A 6,000-nucleotide genomic window follows, 5' to 3' on the forward strand; every position below is an offset into this window, starting at 1 on the left:
CAACTTGGTCACAGCTGGAATAAAATTTCTAAAATACTGTGTAGTATTGACTGTCCTCATGGAGAAGAAAGGCCTATTAGAATTAACTGCGTACCTGGTATTACGAACAGGATGGTAATGTCCGGGAAGATCTGAATGTAAACGATGGTCAGAATTATGAAAAAACTTATGCAACGTCCATAAAAAACTAACTGAATGATTGTGCCAGAGATTAATATCTAGTTCAGAAATATGACAAATCGCATACAATTTGCCATTTATTCCCATACTAACAAATCTTCGGTTATTTGTTTGGATGACTCACTCATAGGTGGGTGGAAGTCTTAAGTCTGGCATGGACATTGACCCAGTATATGACCGAGTCAATACAATTTAGTGTAATGAGAGTTTGTTGTACAGTATTGTATAAACACATTCTGAGTTTATATATCGGAAAAACAAGAAGTTTCCCATTGCTTACCTAGCAGAAAGCAATGGGGATGTGGACAGTATATAGATTTATGACTTATACTAGGCTACACAAGGGAAGTGATAATAACCTGCAGAGGTTGAAGCCAGCTTGCAGAGGGACCCATAGTGCTGTACCCCAAGGGAGGGAAGATGAAGAAAGGAAACCCAAACATACTCTCATTCGTCTCAGTATTAACCAGGGAAACCAATGCCTTCAACCAACTGCTACTTATCCATCAAGGAGCACGAGATATTCTTAACCCACTTGTTGAGCAGCCACCACAGGATCGATAATGAACGTATCGAGTCTCTTGTGGGTCATGTCTTTTAAGTAAGGGGCTGTGAAAGTAGTTTGCCTCTTCCACACGCCCGCTTCTAGTACTTGCAACACGGAAAAGTTGCATTCAAATGCCAATGATGTACTAATTCCCGAGTCATGGGCTCTAAGACGACGAGACGGACGAGGATCTGAAACCAAGGCTCTTTCAATCACCTGGCAGACCCAGGAGGAAACAGTGTTCTTAGTGATCCTCCTCTTTACTCTCCCTGAGCTAACAAACAGAGGTCTCTCCCTGAGCTAACAAACAGGGGTCTCTACCTGATCTAACAAACAGGGGTCTCTCCCTGAGCTAACAAACAGGGGTCTCTACCTGAGCTAACAAACAGAGATGTTAGTCGGGGCCGTGTTGCTGCAGTGCGTTTAAGACAGCCTCTCAAACTCCCCACTGGGCAAAGTAAGAACTGACCTGGGTCATTGGTTACAAAACGGAGACTCGCAATCTGAAAGGGCCCGAATCTATGGTCCAGTACCCCCGGATTTTGAGTCTTAGCAATGAACTCACGGACGAAGCTGAGTGTCACTTCCCCCCATCCCCTTAAATGGGTGATGTCATACGAGAGGCCATGTAGTGCACTGACTCTCTTAACCAAGGCTAAAGTGAGCAGGAACGCCATCTTCAAAGTGAGATTTCAGTCAGTTGCACGGCGTAATGGTTCGTAGGGAGGTCCTTTTAAGGAACTCAGGAAGCGAACCACGTTGCAAGGAGGGCTAATCTCTGACTGAGGGTAAGTGATCTCATAACTCTGTATGAGTAAAGAAAGCTCCAATGAAGAGGATATGTCAACTCCTTCCAGTTTAAAAGCGAGGCTTAGGGCCTAGCGATAGCCTTTCACCGCCGAGACAGAAAGAAGCTTTTCCTCCCGAAGGTATACAAGGAACTTCGCTATTACTGGAATAGTGGCATCGAGTGGAGAGATATTCCTTCCACGAGACGGGTCATTCCTAGCACCGAGCTGAAGGAGACGTAGAAGTTCTTACTTCGAAGGGGGTCCCGAAATCCCTAAGGTTGGCTACACCTGCAGTACATCTGAAAGGAAAAATAGCTCTACAGTGGCTGGAGTTGAAGTTGCTCCTCTAAGGGAAGCAACAACCACCCTAGATCCCCGGGGTTGCCAAGGAGTTTGTCGGTCTGCGCTCCATCTTGATCATCCCTCAGAAGAACGCGAGCGAGAAGGAGCTTTTGAAAGACATGGGTGGTTCAAGAAAAAGAATGCGCTTTTCTCGCCCCTGAGGGAGAAAGATCATGCTTGGCCTCCTCCTTCCTGCGCCGTCTAAATCTCTCCCATTGGGAGGCAGGCCACTCCCTACACACTGCACGGGCCGAACCCTGCTCGCAGCGATGCCCTCTGCACGAAGGCCACAGAGATTGCAGGTCGTCTCCAACGATGACATGAAGGTACCGCACGCGGGACCCTCGTGCACTGGACAGGTTTGCATGAAGGCGATCGTAAGAGAAAACACGCACACCTAAAAAGAAAAAGATCAAAAAGCTCCACGAAGCAGCAAGAGACACAAATTGTCTTCTAGATGTATTAGTACAGGAAATGTAAATGAATAAGGCTACCAGAGGGGTACAGTGACCAGAAGCAAGCAAATAATTTTCTAGTATTCTTTAAAAAACAAATATAAAATATAACTAGGTCCTTTGCAAACATTCAACATCAGATTAATGCTACACTAGATACACAGATAAAATTAATAAGATTCAATAATATAACACAAGACAATATCACCGGGATTATCACGAGTAAAGAAACCAAACTGTGTGATCGATCCAATGCCAATACTGTATCTGAAGTATCTCAAGAAAGAAACTTTTTTAGTCTAGCTAATATAATTATGAGAATAGTATCGATGAGATTGCAAGTTTCCCCCAAATCTGAGAAAATAGCTATAGTCACACCTATTCTGATAGATTGATTTGAAGTTTTCTGGCCTCATGACATCGAAGGTCATTGATGCCGAACACCAGTTTTGAAAAGTGCTCTAGGTTATCAGGAATTTAGCTCATGTAGAACTATTTCAAATCTAGCCTTTATTTCGCAAGTGCTAAAATACGTAATCTTAAACAACCAATTGGTCATTTAGAAGAAATAGAAGCTTTGCCAGACAACCAGTCTGCTTACAGAAAATTATACTCTGAAGAGTCAACTATCTGTTCTGTTGTAAATATGCTGGATATGATGGATGAAAATAAATGTGGTATTTTAATATTACTCTATCTTAGTGCTGTTTTTGATACAATTGAGCATGAACTGCTACTAAATGATCTATGTTCCATCAGTATTGAAGATCAAGCTTTCAAATACTGTACCTAAAAGACTACTAAAAGACATACTGTGCACAAATTGGAAACTCTTATTCATTATATGAACCTTTAAACAGAGTGGTACGTCAGGGGAGTGTACTGGGCCCAATCTTATTCTGCATCTATACTATTGGTCTATCAAAAACAGAATATACTAAAAAGGCATGGTGTGAAGTTCAAACTATTTGCAAATAATACACAATTTTACTTCATAAAGAACTGCAAGGTTATCCCAGGTGACCATGTAGCCCCCCAACACAGACTGCTATGTATGGACTTAGGCCTAAAAAGGGAAAGAAAAGCTAAAGCTAAAGGGATAAGGAAAATTAAGTGGTACAAACTAGTGAGGGAAGGAGATAAAATGAGAGAGTTTAAGAGAAGGGTTTTGGAGGATATTGATATAGGAATTGAAGATGTTCAAGAATGGTGGACACGAAATGCAGCAGTAATGAGAAGGCATGGAAAGGAGTTGCTAGGAGAGACATCTGGTATCATATGGGAAGAAAAGGAGAGTTGGTGGTGGAGTGAAGAAATTGAGAAAGTTGTAAAAGATAAGAAGGAGGCAAAGAAGAGATGGGAAGAGTCACAGTCAGGGGATGACAGAGAGAGGCTCAGAGAGAAAAACAAGGTGGTGAAGAAGGTAGTAGCCCAAGCTAAAGCTAAGGCATATGATGATGTGTATAATGAGCTGGGGACAAAGGAAGGATTAAACAAGATGATCAAGCTATCAAAGACTAGAAATAAGAGCACCAAAGATATTACACACATCAAACAAATTAAAGATCAAGATGGTGTAGTACTTAGAAAGGAGGAAGACATTGTAAAGAGATGGAAAGAATATTTTGAACAGCTGTTAAATGAAGAAAATGATAGATTACTAAGAGAGGATGGACAGGCAAACTTTGGCATGGTAATAAGTTTCTCTAGGCAAGAGGTAATAAATGCACTGAGGAAGATGAAGAATGGGAAGGCAACTGGGCCAGACAAGATTCCTGTGGAGGCATGGAAAGCATTAGGAGATGAAGGAGTAGATATACTGTATGACCTCATGATAAAGATTTTTGAGCAGGAAAAGATACCAAATGAGTGGCGAGGGAGTATATTGATCCCAATCTTCAAAGGGAAAGGAGATGTCCAAGAGTGTGGGAATTACAGAGGTATTAAATTGATGTCCCACACTTTGAAGATACTGGAAAGGATGATAGATGCCAGACTAAGAGAAGAAGTAGAAATAGGTAAAGAGCAGATGGGATTCATGAAAGGTAGGGGAACAACAGATGTTGTATTTTGTCTGAGGCAACTAATGGAGAAATTCCGGGAAAAGCAAAGAGACCTGCATGTGGTATTCATTGACCTTGAAAAGGCTTATGACCGAGTCCCAAGACAAGAGGTGTGGAGGAGTCTGAGGGAGAGGAGGGTGCCAGAAAAGTACGTTCGACTGATACAAGAGATGTACCGTAATGTATTTACTAGAGTGAGGAGCAGTACTGGGGAGACAGAGGGCTTTGAGGTGAGAGTAGGATTACACCAAGGGTCAGCTCTGAGCCCATTTATCTTTAACATAGTGATGGACGTTTTAATAGAAGAGGTAAGGGAGGCAGTACCATGGAACATATTGTATGCAGATGATATTGTTCTGTGCGCAGAGAGCAGGGAAGATCTGGAAATGAAATTGGAAAGATGGAGGCAAGTACTGGAGGACAGAGGAATGAGAATAAGTAGATCTAAGACGGAATATATGTGTACCACCAGTGAGGGGGATGATAGAGAAAGTATTCAGCTTAGGGGAGAACAGATAAAGAGAGTTGATAAGTTTAAGTATTTGGGATCATTTGTTAATGTTGGAGGAGGTATGGAAGATGAAGTTAAACATCGGGTACAGGCAGGCTGGAACAACTGGAGAGCAGCCTCAGGAGTTCTTTGCGACAAAAGAATACCACTGAGATTGAAAGGAAAATTTCATAAGACAGTGGTAAGAACAGCAATGCTGTATGGAACAGAAACAGCAAGCATGAGGAAGACAGAGGAGAAGAAGATGGATGTGGCAGAAATGAGAATGCTTAGGTGGATGTCTGGGGTGACAAGAGAGGATCGGATAAGAAATGACTACATAAGGGGGTCGACAAAGGTGGTGGAAATATCAAAGAAAGTGCAGGAAGGGAGGCTGAGATGGTATGGACACTTGATGAGGAGAGATGAGGACCACGTTGGGAGACATACTATGGAGATGGAGGTTCAAGGAAGAAGAAGAAGAGGGAGACCAAGAAAGAGATGGAGGGACTGTGTCAGAGGAGATTTACAGGAGAAGGGGATTGATGAGGCAGAAGCGCAGAATAGAAAAAGATGGAAACGGCTCATCCGCAACGGCGACCCCATATAAAAATGGGAACAAGCTGGGAAGAAGAAGAAGAAATTATATAGACAATACTACTGAAACTCCAAGCCGAATTCTTGTTAAGGAAGGGATGACAATTATCATCATCATCATCATCTCCTACGCCTACTGACACAAAGGGCCTCGGTTAGATTTCACCAGTCGTCTCTATCTTGAGCTTTTGATTCAATACTTCTCTATTAATAATCATATCCTTTGATGACAATCAAACAGCTAAAATTAAACGAAAACAAAACCGAGTTTATGGTGGTTGGAAAGAAAAACAGTGTAAGGAACTTGGGTGATATTCAAATAAAAATTAATAAAGACTCTGCCCTTATATCTAATAAAGTTTGTGATCTTGGAGTATCTCATGACTATAACTTGTTTTTCAATGTCTAAATAAATAATGTAGTAATAATGTGGGTCGTTTCTTACCATTATTATTGATTTTTTAAGTAATAGATCTCAAAGAGTTGTTGATGGGCACCATAGTGAGTATTGGAATGTGATATCCATTAGCAAACG

General features: G+C 41.7%; 1 protein-coding gene across 1 annotated transcript in view; it reads right to left on the bottom strand.

Annotated features, from left to right (window-relative positions):
* Nucleotides 1-6,000, bottom strand: part of LOC137646049 (mediator of RNA polymerase II transcription subunit 23-like) — a 714,542-nt gene that overhangs the window by 154,698 nt on the left and 553,844 nt on the right. The window lies entirely within an intron of this gene.

Source organism: Palaemon carinicauda, chromosome 8, assembly GCF_036898095.1.
Source record: "Palaemon carinicauda isolate YSFRI2023 chromosome 8, ASM3689809v2, whole genome shotgun sequence".
In the NCBI taxonomy this organism is placed as follows: domain Eukaryota; kingdom Metazoa; phylum Arthropoda; class Malacostraca; order Decapoda; family Palaemonidae; genus Palaemon; species Palaemon carinicauda.